Source organism: Malaclemys terrapin, chromosome 22 (genome assembly GCF_027887155.1).
Source record: "Malaclemys terrapin pileata isolate rMalTer1 chromosome 22, rMalTer1.hap1, whole genome shotgun sequence".
NCBI classification, from domain to species: domain Eukaryota; kingdom Metazoa; phylum Chordata; order Testudines; family Emydidae; genus Malaclemys; species Malaclemys terrapin.
The window spans coordinates 14,615,744-14,631,975 of record NC_071526.1 but is presented as its reverse complement, the minus strand read 5'-3'; positions in this window follow the sequence as shown (position 1 = coordinate 14,631,975).

Sequence of the window (16,232 nt, the reverse complement as noted above, 5' to 3'; positions counted from 1 at the left end):
CCCTCATCCTTACGAGAAAACGTGGGACCGCTCCCGTAAATGGAAGGGTGGTATGTTTAGAGCCCATCACAGGAAACACCCCTCTACTCAGTCCACGTGTGGAATTAGCTGCTTCAGGAGGTCGTTAGGACACAGCCTGCCTGGATTTCATCCAACACTGGGTTTGGTAGCTCTGCGAAGCAAGACAATAAGCTCAGTACAGGAATATCTGCATGAAATTCTCTGGTCTGGGCTGTACAGGAGATCAGACTAGATTAGTGGTTCTCAACCAGGGATACGCATTCCCCTGGGGGTACGCAGAAGTCTTCCAGGGGATACTCAAGTCATCTAGATATTTGTCTAATTTTACAACAGACTACATAAAAACCACTAGCGAAGTCAGTACAAATTAAATTTCATACAATGAAGTGTCTATACTGTTCCATATACTAGCCACTGGACTAGATGATCTAGTGGTCTCTTCTGGCCTTGGGAACTAAGAGAGGATGACTTTAAATGTTACAGCAAGACCTAAAACGATGGCCGGGCTGGATCATAGAAGAATGTCTGCCTTGCACGCTAATGGCAGTGGCCACAGTGAAGAGATGTAGCTGCCTTTTTGCACCTGGCATTGCACATTGCCAAGGCATTGGGTAATTTGATTAGCTGAACACACTGATCGGTTTCAAGATGGCACCACTCCGTCCCTCCTGTTGAGGAGGAAGAAAAGAATGTGATCTCGGGGTTTGGCAGAAGATGACCAATGCTATTTCTGCCTCTCCTGCTAGGGAAAAGAAAGCACTTAGCATTTAGACTTCTGAGTCGGCCATAATTTCTGATTTAATCACTGGGGGAGGGGGGAGAAGGGTTTGTGATGTATGCTTTTGCCTCTGATCTCAGCGTTCGTGCTCACACTCGGCTGAAAGATGACCATTAGCTGGGTTCTTTCTTTACAAGGAGTCTGTAGGATCAATTTAGGCTTTTCTTCCTCCTCGGGAGTGATTAGCTAAGCACCAACCACACAGCGAGAGAACGTGCCACTGTCGCTGACACTTGGGAATCAGCATTCTCTTCTCAGTGGGCAGTTTGTTACGACAACTGCCCTTGTTCTGAGGTTTGCAAGTCGTCAGCACAGGTTATGTGACCCTCCCCAAGCAAACGTCTGGTGCTAAGGTCACCCTCTGGGATAAGGACGATCACTGTGTGGGAATTGCTTCAACAGCCTGCAAAGCAATTGGAGATATACAAAGAGCATAACTTACTGCTGTGTAAGAAATGAACTCTAACAATCCCATGGGATAAGGCCACATGCGCTTGCTTGTTTCTGAGGAGTTATAAAGCACACGAGCAAAGCTGAGTAGGTTATTAGGGGATTGATCTGTATAAAAACACATTGTGTGGTGTGTTTGGAAAAAAACAGGCCCTGGTTCTGCTCCCTTGCACCTGTGCAAAGGGCTGTGAAAACACTATTGAGTCAGACTGGTCACACTTCATAGGGGTGCAAAATAACTGACATTCAGGGCAGTGAACAGTCAGGCCCATTGTGTCATTGTAGTACTTGTAGCGTGGCTGGATTGTGTATGTCTAAAGCATATAGATAGCGTTAAAAGGGCAGGCGCGGCTCTTGTACACCTCTAGCTCTGTTGAAAGTTGGGGGGGGGGGAGTTAGTTACTAAAAGGGCCATTAGATCATCTAGTCTGACTCTGCATAAAATAGGCTGTTAAATTTCACCCCTGTGCTGAGTCCAGTAACTTGTATTTGACAAAAGCTGCTTCCAAAAATGCCGACAAGATGTCGAGAGCTGACGAGTCCCCTCTTCCCTTGGTCGTTTGTTCCCATGGCTGCTCGCCCGCACGATTTTAAAAAAATTGTGCCTAATTTCTCATTTGAATGTGGCTCGTGTCTGCGGCAGACGTGCACCTGGGAACAGAACTTGCCCCTGGCATTTGCAGTTGTTTGATCCCCCCCCTTCAGGCCTGCCCGGGAATTCTGACCCTGTGTTCCAGAAAACGTTGGGCAATCGTTCCCGGTCTTCCCCACCTTCTGGCTCGAAAGGTCCAGATCCTCAGCTGCTGTTTGTCAGCAGATCGATGCTGATTTATGGCAGCTGGCTGTTTGGAAATGCGCTTCCCCGAGGAACCCACGCAGGTCGGACAGCAGGGGGGTTTTTCTTCATAAAAGAAGGCCCTCTTGAATGTTTACAGTCAGTGTTTAAGTTTTTAAAACATTTGTAGAGGATGATGATGATGAATCAGAATAATATTTCCACCGGGCTAGTTTCACAAGCTGTAAGCCTCGCCCCCACAGCTGAGGGTACTGAAGATGAACGGAGGTATTGCTGGTTGGCTGAACTTGTCTGAGTGATTTTGTATCCTGAAGTAACCCCAATAGCCTCCCTCTTGTACGGGGAGAAAAAAATGAGAGCCATCCTAGAGTGGAAAACTAGAGTGGTGCACCCTAGGCGCTTGGGCGTTGGGATATTATGGGTGAAATAATGAGTCTGATGCTTTCTGTAGAGCCTTTCCCGCCCAAGTGCTTTGCAAAGTACAGCCCCGATCCTGCAGTGAGCTCTGTCAGGGGGTGACAGGGATTGCCAGGAGCCTTTTGCAGGATCAGCACCACTGAAATGCAGCTGTCTCTGGGGTGGAGGACAGCAGGCAACACACACAACAGAAAGTTAATGGTAATAACCGGGCTAGGACAAACCATTAGTTTTTATAAAAGTGCTATGGGATCTTAGCATTCACTTAGCACCAAGAGTCAGTATATATTTAAGCCCTTGTCTGAAAGGTGCCCGTGTGCTAAATTGCCCAGGACTTGGTGTATTTGGCTGGGAGGGATGAAATGCTTGAATTGAGATTGCCAGGATTTGAACCTGTGTCACCACAACTCTCTCAGCCCACCTCTGACCTCCAACTGGTTCGACTCACACATGCTTTGATGCCTGTTTCATTTCACCACTGCAGGCATCCGAGCGCCCAGCAATGTGGTGCGGAGGTGCCTAGCATGTTACAAAAAAAGCCCAGGCTGTTCTTGGGCAACAGAAACCTCTGGGGGTGTCTTGGGAGGAAGACTCCTTTTACAGCGCTTGGCGTGGTGAGTGGGGGCAGGATGCCAGCCAGGCCCAGGGGCCTTTGGGCAGGAACAGCTGAGTCTAACGGACGTCTCACAGCTGTCCCTCCGCTTAACTCTCCATAAGAAACGATTGAGCTGCACCAATGTGTCTAACAGGTGGCTGGTTTGTTTTGCACGTTGCTTATCAGGGAGTCTGCAGAGGGACGTAAGAAAATCCATCCAACAAGCAACACTACTTTTCCACCTTCTTTCAATCAAGGAACGACCCCTCAATGTCTCAGCCAAAGCCCTAGAGATGCAAGCGCACCCAGGCTCTTATTAATCTTTGTTATTCTAGTGGATCCCTGTCACCCTCCCAGCCTGGGTCAATTCTGCCCTGGATAGGGATTCCCTGGAGCTGGGGAGAGGGAGAAAAATGACCCTGTTCATAGATTTCAAGGCCAGAAGGGATCATCTACTCTGACCCCCTGGATAACCCAAGCTAGAGAACTTCCCCACAATATCTCCTAGAGCAGATCTGTTAGAAAAACGTCCAATCTTGATTTTAAAATAGTCAGGCATGGAGAATCCACCACGATCCTTGGGAACTTTGCTACATCTGGTGGGAAAACGGTCGAGAAACTTCATGGGAAGCTTTCAAATTGTCTTTGGCAGGTTTCAAAAAGAAATTATTTTCTCGTTATTTAGAAATTGTTACCCATGAAAATGTTCCAGGGGGGGGAAGGTTCCCCATTTCACTCCTTCACCCCCTTCTAGAGCCGCTCAAAAATGGGAAAACTCTTGAAAACAAAATTTCATGAATTTTTTTCCATCCAAATTTTTTGAAATTTTCAATCTATTCAAATCCCCCCAACCCCCCATTTTGTCCCTAGAAGATGGGAGGAAGGGGGGAATGAAAATGTTTCAATTTCAAGTTTAATTGGGAAAAAATGGAAAACAAAAAATTAGCCTTTTTTTTATTATTTAAAAAAAAAGACCATTTTGGGACTTTTCTTCAAAATATTTTGTTTCCTTTTTCTAATGTATATTATCCCCCCCCCCCCCCCCAGGGTGTTAGCGGCTGATTCTTTTAATTGCATTTGTAAAACACAAGGGAAATAACCTACTTCCCCTCGGGGAAATATATGACAATGCAGCAGGGGCAGCAAATGTGCGAAACTCGACTTCCCCCTCCTCTGATTTCAGGCTGGTGCAGTAGCAGGTGCTCCGTGCTCAGAGCCGCAACCGCGTCGCATTGAAAAGAAGACGTGCAGCTAAGAGCTTTTACACCAGTCCAGCCCCAGCGCAGGGCGGGACACCCAGCAGTCACCGTTTGAGTTGCAAGGCTTGTGATCTTCCCTGGGCTTGGGAGGCAAGCTCTGAAAAGCAGCCGTGTGGAGGAGCACTGATACCCAGTGTGGGGGTCTTGCCCTTCTCATCATGGGGGGGCGAGAAGGAAAAACCCCCAAGGAGGAGAATGGCAAATGGCTGCTCCCAGGACCAGGTCTGCGTGCCAGGCGAGGTGTCTGATCTGCAGGAGGCAGGGCTCCTCGTGAGCCAGTTGGGTGGTCCCTTGTTCCAGCTGCAGTAAGGGAGGGTCACCGTCAACCCTTGCCCTAACGGGTGCTTCTACCTGTGGCGAACTGGGCCAAGGACCTCAACTGAACCAAACCTATAGTTGAGCCAATATCCTCCCCCCACCCCACCCCATCTCTCCCACCCCTCCATGCCACCTGCCCAACCTCCATCCACTGTCAGATTCCATCCCCACGGCAGCCTGCAGCCCACCCCACACACCCAACCCCCTCCCCGCCTGCTTTGGACTCCGACTGACCCTGGGGCAGTGGCTGCTACTCGGAGCCGGGCGCCAGGCCGTAAAGCAACTGGCCCTGCTCGCCTGCGCTCAGGGCTTGGACAGCGGTTTGCAGGTCCTATGCAGGCAGCCGGCGAAGACGTTAAGAGGAGGCTTTTTGCTCCCCTGGGCCCTGCTGCACTGTCACCATGTCACCATGTCCATCCCGCCGCATGGTTTGTCTCATCCCCTTTCTCCCAGGTGATGTTTCAGCAGCATAACCAAAACTTCGCTCTGGTGCAAACCATTGCACGTGAAATGGCATCCCACAGGTGGATATGGCCTGCTGGGGGCTTTGCTGGGCCTCGCCCAGCGGGGGCCGGGCTGTATTGATTAGAAAAGGGGAGAGGAGAAAAGCCACTCGGCTCTGGCAAAGGCCCAAGCTCCCGTCCTTTGTGCTGACTGCTACCCTGTGATACGGTAACATCTGATACCTGAGCTGCACCCAGGCCGGGGGAAGGAAAGCGCTGAGCACGGGGATCCTATCACCGGGGGGATGGGGGTGTCTATTTCCAGCTCTGCCACAGACTCGCTGTGGGACCTTGGGTAAGTCACTGCACCTCTCTCACCCGTCCGGGGGAGTGTCACCACGGGGCACTGCTGAGAGAGAAAGAACCATCTGTGAAACGCACGATGGGAGTTCATGACCTAGGCACCGACTTTCTTTTCCCTGGGGGCGCTTCACCCCTGCTCCACCCCAAGGCCTCACCCCCACTCCACCCCTTCCCCTGAGGCCCCACCCTTGCCCCGTCTCTTCCCGCCCCCGCTCTGCCCCTTCCCCGTGGCCCCCACTGCTCGCTGCTCTCCGCCCTCCCTGTTTGGCGGCGTCCTTGATCAGCTATTTGGTGGTGCCTCAGATTAGCTGACTGGCGCACCACCAAACAGCGGGCGCTGCGGGCTGGTGGGTGCTGAGTACCCATTATATTTTTTTGCAGAGCACCCAGGGAGTTGGGGCCTATGGTTCATGGCAACTTTGGAACTTTCTGAAAGTCTGAGCTTTCTGCAAAAACATGGGGTGGGGGGGGAGAGGTCTGCTGGCCACATGGGAGCTGGGAATGACTATGCCTGACAGTGCTTCCCTGGGGTGTGAGCCAGATCCGTGCGACAGATTAGAGCTGGTACGAAAAGGGAGGGGGGGGCAGTGGAAAATGTCAACATTTCATCAGAAGCCAAATAATTTTGGCCATAAACTGCTGGGGGGGGGAAAAATCCCCAAACCAACTTTTGAGGAACGTTAGCAGCTTTCTACAAAAATTCTCATTTTGTCAAACACACCATTTTCCATGGAAAAAAGTGTTGACAGGCCGTTTTACAGATCCCTCCCAGCTTTGGGGGGCATGGTGGCTTCCCCCCTCCCCGGACAAACCCTGGGTCTGATTATTTTATTTTTTTAAAGGGCTGGCTGGAAAACAAGAATTCCATTGTGTGAAAAAGGTCAAGAGTTTGGCTTTTGGTTTTCATTCTGCATCAGACCAGAACTGACCACACGCTAACCCGCTCTGTGGTCTGCCGCTTGGTTTGTGACGGAGCTTTGTAACCGTGCCATTGTGGCCACTGATGGCATTCCTGGGACTGGCCCAGATCTGGCAAAGACTTACGCCCCTGCTTCTCTTGAAGCACTATGCAGCCCCAGCGAACCCCACAGCACAGAGCACGGAGGGCTTTGGTCCTGCTTGTACACTTAAAGTTAAACACGTGCACAAGTCTTTGCAGGCTCAGGGCCTTGGGCTGGCACCATTTCAAACCTAGGGCCCCTTTCTACTGGGCCTGAAAAGTAAGATGCAGGGGTGAGTGCAGCAGACGAGCTGGAGATGAGAATATTAGGCCTGGCTGCCATCAGTTAATAAGTGCTAGCAAGCCGCCTGCGTCTATAGGCAGCCCTGTCCAAGCCCTCCCAGGAGAGAAGAAGGTGGAGGTCAAGGCATGTTCCTTAGGGAGAAGAGCTCAAGAGAAAACCCTGTTGACCCACTCCGGTGTCTGAACTCAAACTCCTGGTTTCAGTTGAGTTGCACTAGGCAGTCTGCCCTCTTCATGAAGTCAGAGGAGGACATTGCCCCCCAGGCAGCAAGCGAATGCTGTTTCAGTGGCTGGAGGCCTCGGAGAGCCAGACATGAATGATCAATGGGCTAGAGGCTCAGGGCCAGATTCTGAGCTTGGTTATGCCGGTGTAAACCTATTGCCTTCGGCTAATCCAGATTTACACCGGTGTTCCCGAGATCCCTCTGTCCTTTGCCGCACCGGGCCTACTGTGCTTGTGCTCTGCGTGCGTATGTCCGGGTGTCGAGAGATTATCCCACATGCACGAGCACCTGCCAACCCCCCCTTGCTGCCCTTTGTGCTTGGAAACATCTTACTCCTCAGTGCTGACCAGGTGCTAAATTCAGCTTTCCCGTATCCCGGCTTTGCCCCTTCTTAAAGAGAAGCCAAGAGCGTCACCTGATTTCCCCCAAATCCCTGTGAACCTCATGGTTGTTACACCCCTCCCTATTGTGTTTCAGGCAGTGTGGCCTTCAAAATAGGACAACCAGGATTTGGAAGATCTGGATTCTATTCCCAGCTCTGCCACTGACCTGGGGCAAGTCACTCATCTGCTTTGTGCCTCACTTTCCCCTTTGGTAGAATGGAGATAGCATTTCTCTGCCTTCTGGATCAATGGATGACAAGTGCTGTAGGGGCTTGAGCTCATTATTTTAAGGATTGATTTAAGGAGCTCTAAGAAGCAAAGTCCCCGCACCCCACCCCCCAATACTAAACCCAAGTCTAAAAAAATGCCCTTGCAAGATTTTTCCTAGACACAGCCAGGGCAACTTGTGCTCTCGTCCCTCGCCGAGACGTTGTGTTGCTCAGCCAGGGTTGATGAGCTTAAGCCGGGCGCGCACGAGGATTTCTGCTTCATTTACAGCAGTTGGTTCTCCACCAAACCACAACCGCCAGCCGGCGTACGTGACGCTTGCAAGCTGAAGGCCCAGAGAGCAGGTGGGCTGCTTCCGCCTTCAAAGGAGCCTGCGGTTAAGTGAGCGCCACGTGGGGCTTGTTTTGAGGGTGGAGGATGTTGAACCCCAGCAAGGAGCCACTCAGCCTGGGCTGCTGAGCTTCTTAGGAGCCAGGCTGGAGCTTGTCTGTGGCCCACGTGCAATCCCAACGACCGGCGCGGCGCTGCGCGGGCACCGCTGCAGGCAGGGTGGCCCTAGGACTTACACCAATGAAGCACCAAATCAGCCTGTTGGGTTCCGGCCCTCCCCAAAAGAAGCCTGGCAACGTCGGCGTCTGAGTTTAGATGCTTGAGGTTGCTGAAGGCCACGAGCTCACAACGTGTCACGTCTCAGCCAGAACTCGCCGCTCTCAGCAAATCCGTTCCTCCCCAGCTCAGGGCGGGATGGGCCGTGAGGAGGAGGGAGCTCCGTTTGTTCCCTGGGGTGTCTCTCTGCTGCTTTCCTTCTGGCTGCAGGGCCAGTGCTCTGCAGGTGGGTCTCTTTCCTCCCCTCCATGCCGAGGCGGGTGCCATCTGGAGTTCTCCCTAACCGCTCTGCTGATCCGACAGCACCTTCCACCTGAGGATTTCAAAGCACTTTACAGATTAGTTAAGCCTTGTGGGCGAGTTGTACCATGATCCCCATTTACCAGATGGTGCAGAGAGGTTAAGTGACTCACCCAAGGACACACACTTTGTCAGGGCCAGGAAGAGAACCCAGGAGTCCTGACTTGGAGTCCCCTTCTTAAATGGCTACATCCCGTTCCCTGCTCACACAGAGCTGGGGAAAGAACCCAGTGGCCCTGACCCTCAGCTCCTTGGATTTAACTCTTCTGCCACGCTCCAGTGAAGGGAGGAAGAAGGAGATGAAGAAAGAGGAGAACTTCGCTCTTTCTTCACATGCCTGGAATTCACCCCTGACTCAGGAAAAATCCTGGTTTCTTTCTAGTTCCAGAGCCAGGCAAGTGGCCAATCCTGCAGCAACCAGGGAGCCCTGTCTGCCCCCAGCTCCCACTATAAGTCAGCCCCTGGGTCTCGGTCCTTTGTCAGGGCAGCCCCATTCTCAGAGCACCCGCTATGCTGGGCTCCTGGGGGCACACGAGCTTTGCTGACTCAGCAGGCTGCAGGAGTGCCTATTTCCCTTTTCCCTCTGAGCTCTCCCGTGCCCAGGAGGCTGGGAAGGTGCAGATGGGCCGGGGTTAAAGACGGGAGTTGTTGGAATCCATCCCCGTTGCTAGTTGTCAGGAGCTGCTGTCACCAGGGGACGGCCTCTGCCTAAGACTTTTGTTTAGTACGTTCAAGTGCGTGTGAGCTTGAGAGCCAGGAACTAATGGCCCTGGGCTGGGGCCAAGTATGTGCAGGCAGGTGCTCTGCAGGCATCCCGCCCCCCATGCAGCTCAAACCTCCCCCCCCCCCCCGCAGCCCGTCATGCTATTCCAAACGGGGGCTCCTCACACAGGTCTGCCAACACCCCTCACACCTGACATGCAGCCCCCCCCCCCCCCCCCCATTGCAAATCCAGACTGTCTGTTCACGCAGCTCTGGCCTGTACTTCCCTTCCAGTATTCACGGCCTGACCCCTTCCAAAGCGCTCTCAATGCATCTCGCTCCCAGGCTGCAGCCAGTGTCTCTGGAACTAGGGGTGCTGGCTCGGAGTAGTAATAGCAAACACCAAAGACGTGATTTCCATCGTCAGCGCCCCTGGCTGCAGCCTGGGAGGTGACTTTTTTGATGCGGTGCAAGAACCGGAGGCGGGTGGAACCCTCGGAACTCACTTTCACATGCGACGTGAGCAGGATGGGCCCAGGGCTGTGCAGGTGACAAGCTGCAACGTCAGCTCACCACCCCAGCTCGACTCACTGCCCAGGGCTTTCCGAAACCCCAGGTCTGTTTGGATTTTCCCTTTGATCTAACCACGCTCGCAGTTTGGTGCCAGGATCCCGAGCACCGGGCTGGCATCCTGCACCCTCTGCACAAAGCCAGAGCTCCTGTGAGCTCCCCCCCCTCCCCTGGCCCCCGAGCTCAGGGCTGGAACATAGCTGTCCCCTATTAGATTCGGCAAGAAGTCACCCCATAGTCACCCTGCGGCTCCTCTCTGCTTTCTACTCCCGCCCCCGCCCCAGCCCAGCAGCTTCTACCACATACAGGATCTGAAAAAACTTACTGGAAATCCTGTGCATGCAAATTCTGTCCTCTCTGCAGTGCCAGGAATTACACTGCAGTCCCAAGAGGCAAATGGGCTCAAAGCATGCAGGCCTCCCCGTACTTAATCTACTAGGCCTTGGAGTCCCTCTTTAAAGTTTCATCATGGGGTGGGGGGAGTAGGGGGAGAGAGAAAAGGGGGTGCAGCCAGACAAGGCTCGGGGGGAGACGGTGGTGAAACAGCCGGTGGCGTGGGCTAGCTTCCCGAAACCTTTGACAGTTCTGATGGATAGGTCAGTGCGATATTGATTGCGACTCCCTGGCTCTTTCTCAAAGACACAACCAACAAACCCTTCGCTCTAGAATCCACGAGGAGTTTCCACGTTCGGACGAGGGGAACACACCACGCTCTAACAGCCGAGGCAAAGACACGGATGGTTGGAGAGAGCCAGCCCTTCTTCAAGCAATGCCAACTCCCGGTTTCACCAGTCCGGGCCCCCAGAGAGGTGCGTCTCCACAGTGATTACACACACACTGACCAGGAAAACACCTGCAAGAGCAGCACATCTCCATTAGCTTAGTAACCCGGGTAAACAAACATAGGATTGATTTCCAGAGAAAAGAACCCTGAGGAGAGAGCTAAGATTGAAAATATACTTTAAATAGATGCTGCCGGGGGAGTTTAAACCCCAGATGTATGTTTGATAAATAAGACTTTGAATAGCCCAGGATCAATACAAATGAACCCAAAATAGACATGGGCCTGGCTTGGGCGCTCTCACACCCTTTGTGATGTCTGCAACCCAACTATTGCAGTCTGGTGCTAGTGCCTGGAGCCAGCCAGGGGAACTGGATCTGAAACTGAAGTGAAATTGACGAGTTGATTCTTCTTTCAGCGGCTCCGTAAATAAAGGGTGAGAAGTAGATTAATTTTTAAAAAAGTATTTCCCTTTTAGTAATCACAGTTTTGGTTAACATACGAAAGGAGATTTGGGGCCTGATTTTTAGAGGCGAGATTGGAACAGGCGAGCGCCTGAAAGCGGAACGATGGAGGTCATTTTAGTCAGATTGTTAGAAGCCTTCTCTCTCTCTCTCTCTTTTTTTTTTTTTAACGTAGTAATAGCTATTTTGTGAGAAGTTTGGAGAAATGAGGCCTTTGTTAACAATCCTCCCTGCCAATGTTTCTCTGGGAAAACCAGGCTGGCCACTCCTGATCTAGATCTCAGGGGGAAAAACAAGAAGAATAAACAAACAAAACCCAATCCTTCAAGCCTTATTTTTACATTATAAAGATAACACCCAACTTGATTAAAAGTCCTTTGCAGGTCACCTTTAACTCTACCTCCATAACCCCTCATCCCTCCTGCAATCTGCTTTCATCAGTTCCACTAGAAACATAAATCTGGCTCTAGTGAGTGCACTGAATGAACAACAGCGGCTTTGAGGGTAGGCTGCTGTAAAATGCCCCACACACACACATACACTATATTGGGCACAGGGTCAGTCATTGCCACATAGGAAGAGCATTCCACTGGTGGATCTTTGCATTCCTAGGACACAAGCCTCCGAAGTTCGAGCTAGCCGTACCCCTCAGATTGCTGAAGCAGATCCGTCTCATTTTATACCAGTGATGAATAGCAACGTACTTTATCTGCCAGAGCGTCCTCCGCCCATACGCCTTACAGCAGGCAAGGAATTCCAGAATTATGTCATAGCTGCAGCATTCATAAAGAGACGACAGCCATCAGGAGTTCCACAATTACATCCTCCTGGGGCAGGGCGGCTCAGTCACAGAGCAGCAGCTGGAGAGAAGAATTAGATTCTTGGGGGAAGATCTGCAGAGACTGAATCAGTTCCTGGGGAATAACAGCCAGCTGCTAAGAAGGAAGTGTCTCCTTACCGGCACATTGTCACGCCCGGTGGTGTTTGCATGACCATTTCCAGCGTGTCTGTGGGAGAGGCGTGTGGGACAGACGAAATGTCCGGATAATAGGGGCTTAGAGCGTGACTCCGCTCTGTCCTTTAATTACCCATCCACGCCTCATGCCCCAATTCTTCTTGGCAACTTTAGTCTTTGTATGACTCATGTCATGTAGTAACGGGGTCAGGATGAAATCTGCCCCTAGAAAAATCTCTATTTTTTACCCTTTAACCCCGAAGACTCCTTTTCCAGCTTCTGTTCCACAGTGCTACCACCTAGTCAGCTACCACATGGGGAGTAACTGGCTCGGGGGTGGGGGGGAAGCACCAGTGTGGAACAGGGGCTGGGGGTTACAGAGGATCGCAAATTGAATAGGGGCAGGGCCGGCGCTTCCACTAGGCGACCCTAGGCGGTCGCCTAGGACGGCAGGATTTGGGGGATGGCATTTTGCCACCTTCGGCGGAAATTCGGCAGCAGGGGGTCCTTCCACTCCAGGTCTTCGGCGGAAATTCGGCGGGTCCTTCACTCATTCTGGGACCCGCCGCCGAAGTGCCCTGAAGACACAGAGCGGAAGGACCCCCCGCCGCCGAATGCTCAGAGAAGGAGCGCTGCCGCCTAGGGCAGCAAAAACCCTGGCACCGCTCCTGAATAGGGGTCAACAATGGAATGCAGTTGCGAAAAAGGCTAATATCATTCTGCGGTGTATTAACAGGAGTGGCGTACGGAAGACGTGGAGAGCAATTGTCCCACTCTGCTCAGCCCTGCTGAGGCCTCAGCTGGAGTCCTGTATCCCGTTCTGGGGGCCACGCTTTAGGAAACCTGGGTAAACTGGAGAGAGTCCGGAGCAGAGCAACAAAAATGCTAAAAGCTTTAGAAAATCGGACCAACAAGGAAAGGTTAAAAGCACTGGGCACATTTAACCTTGAGAAAAGAAGACCGAGGGGAGTCCTGATAAGTCTTTCAAATATGCGAAGGGCTGTTATAAAGAGGACGGTGATCAATTGTTCTCCGTGTCCCCTGAAAGTAGGACAAGAAGTAATTGGCTTTATCTTCAGCAAGGGACTTTTGCGTTAAATAGTAGGAAAAAAACCTTTCTAACTCTCAGCTCTGGGACAGGCTTCCAAGGGAGGTTGTGGAATCTCCGTCATTGGAGGATTTTAAGAACAGGTGGGTGTGACGAACTGGGCCTGTTCTCACGGTGGTCTGTGAATGCTGACAGGGGAGTGTGCTGGGATAGTCTGCATTGCAGAATGGGATCTGCCCGAGGGCGCCCGAGGGCGCATACCTGAGTGTGTAACATGAGAACCCAGGAAGGGGTTGAAGGCGAGGCGACTCCTTAGCCCGGGAAACTGAACAAAGGCTGTGGGAGGGGTCGTAAAAGGAGAGTGCTGGAAGCAGGGAGAAGGAGGCTGGAGAGATGGCTGGGAGGCAGGGATGGCTCTGACCCCCCCAAAGGGGGGTGGGCTGGCATGCCCTGGGACCCCAAGCTGGACCTAACTGAGGGGGGGCCCTGTTGTCTGTGCCTGCAAGACCTGTCTTGGACTGTATTCCTGTCATCCAAATAAACCTTCTGCTTTACTGGCTGGCTGAGAGTCACAGTGAATCTCGGGAAGAGGGGTGCAGGGCCCTAACTCCCCCACAATCCGCAACAATAGTAGGAAAAAAACCTTTCTAACTCTCAGCTCTGGGACAGGCTTCCAAGGGAGGTTGTGGAATCTCCGTCATTGGAGGATTTTAAGAACAGGTGGGACAAACCCCTGTCAGGGCTGTCTAGGTTTACTTGGTCCTGCCTCAGCGCCTCTTCAGGTCCCTTCCAGATTTCTATGAGTCTATGAATACACGAGGAGACTGGCTGGTTACCCATAAATTCTCCAGCCTACAGTAACTCTCTGCACTGGGATGCACCTGCCCAACTGTTAAATTTAACCTGGCCCATTGGTTCCTCCCCAAGCCTTAGGCAGTGAGACCCAGATCCACCAAGCTCCTTCCTTCCATTAATAGCAATGCAAGTTAGGAGCCTAAATACCTTCCTAGATCTGCAAAAACAACAAAGAGTCTGGTGGCACCTTAAAGACTAACAGATTTATTTGGGCATAAGCTTTCGTGAGTAAAAACCTCACTTCTTCGGATGCATAGAGTGAAAGCTACAGATGCAGGCATTATATACAGACACATGGAGAGCAGGGAGTTACTTCACAAGTGGCGAACCAGTGTTGACAAGGCCAATTCAATCAGGGTGGATGTAGTCCACTCCCAATAATAGATGAGGAGGTGTCAATTCCAGGAGAGGAAAAGCTGCTTCTGTAGTGAGCCAGCCACTCCCAATCCCTATTCAAGCCCAGATTAATGGTGTTGAATTTGCAAATGAATTTTAGTTCTGCTGTTTCTCTTTGAAGTCTGTTTCTGAAGTTTTTTTGTTCAATGACAGTGACTTTTAAATCTGTGATAGAATGACCAGGAAGATTGAAGTGTTCACTTACTGGCTTGTGTATGTTACCATTCCTGATGTCCGATTTGTGTCCATTTATTCTTTTGCGGAGGGACTGTCCGGTTTGGCCAATGTACATGGCAGAGGGGCATTGCTGGCACATGATGGCATATATGACATTAGTGGATGTGCAGGTGAATGAGCCCCTGATGGTGTGGCTGATGTGGTTGGGTCCTCTGATGCTGTTGCCAGAGTAGATATGGGGACAGAGTAGGCAACGAGGTTTGCTACAGGGATAGGTTCCTGGGTTGGTGTTTCTGTGGTGTGGTGTGTAGTTGCTGGTGAGTATTTGCTTCAGGTTGGGGGGTTGTCTGTAAGCAAGGACTGGCCTGCCTCCCAAGGTCTGTGAGAGTGAGGGATCATTTTCCAGGATAGGTTGTAGGTCGTGGATAATGCGCTGGAGAGGTTTTAGCTGGGGGCTGTATGTGATGGCCAGTGGTGTTCTGTTATTGTCCTTGTTGGGCCTGTCCTGTAGTAGGTGATTTCTGGGTACCCGTCTTGCTCTGTCAATCTGTTTCCTCACTTCCCCAGGTGGGTATTGTAGTTTTACGAATGCTTGATAAAGATCTTGTAGGTGTTTGTCTCTGTCTGAGGGGTTGGAGCAAATTCGGTTGTATCTTAGGGCTTGGCTGTAGACAATGGATCGTATGATGTGTCTTGGATGGAAGCTGGAGGCATGTAGGTACGTATAGCGGTCAGTAGGTTTCCGGTATAGGGTGGTGTTTATGTGACCATCACTTATTTGTACTGTAGTGTCCAGGAAGTGGATCTCTTGTGTGGACTGGTCCAGGCTGAGGTTGATGGTGGGGTGGAAATTGTTGAAGTCCAGGGTTTCACCCCTTCTCCTGCCTTTCCTGGACGGGAAGAGATTCATTCTGCTTCGCTCTCCATGTTGCAGCTTCCCCGAGTGTGCAAGCAGCTCGGGCGTGCGGGCAAATCCTTTGCGGGGAGAAGTATTAGGTGGCAAACGAATTATCTAGTCATTTATTTATTGCACGGGTTTCCGAAGCACCCAACACATGCAGCGACGCTCCGTGGGGCCGGGCGCTTGGGCCAGGATCCTCAACCACCCTGATAAATAATTCAGTAATCTAAGCCTTTAATTTTCACTCACGCTACTTCGCTTTCAGCAGCGTGGGCCCTGGGGTGCACTTGGGGAAACTGGCTTTGAAAATAAAACCAGCTTCTTTAACCCCTTGGAGAGGAAGTGCGGCTGGGGCAGGGGAGAGGCGCTAGGCCTGTGACACATGCTGCTGACCCTCCCCCCTCCTCAGGTCACGTAGGGTAAATTGTTTAATTGCCCTGTGCCTCAGTTTCCCCATCTAACTCGGTGATCGTACCTGCCCCTCAGCGTCAGGGGACTGCGAGGCTTAGCTCATACAGATCCAAAGTGCTGGGAGATCTGCAGGTGAATGTTACGTTTAGAGGCTGCCCAGGAACTAAACCAATCAGAAATAAACCGGGTGTGGCCGAGTGCTGGTCCTGGGGCACGTACACAGGGCCCTGGCCCCACGGCTCAGCCCTTGAACTCTGAGAGTGTCTGCGTTCAGGGCGCACATGACACGGGTCACATGGCTGCAGGAGGCAAACGCTGGTCGCTAGACGCAGACACAGCCTAGCTTTAATAGTGGGAGACCTGCAGGGACGGGCAGGGATTCTCAACAGTAGCCAGGAAGCATCCATCGTCTCTCCTTCCCAGCTGGGGGAAAGCGGGGAAGTCTCTGTCCACTGCAATAAAAGACCCACAGCATGGGCGCGGCTGGCCCAGGTCAGCTGATTCAGGCTTGTGGGGTTTGGGTTGGGGGACTAGAAAACTGCAGGGTC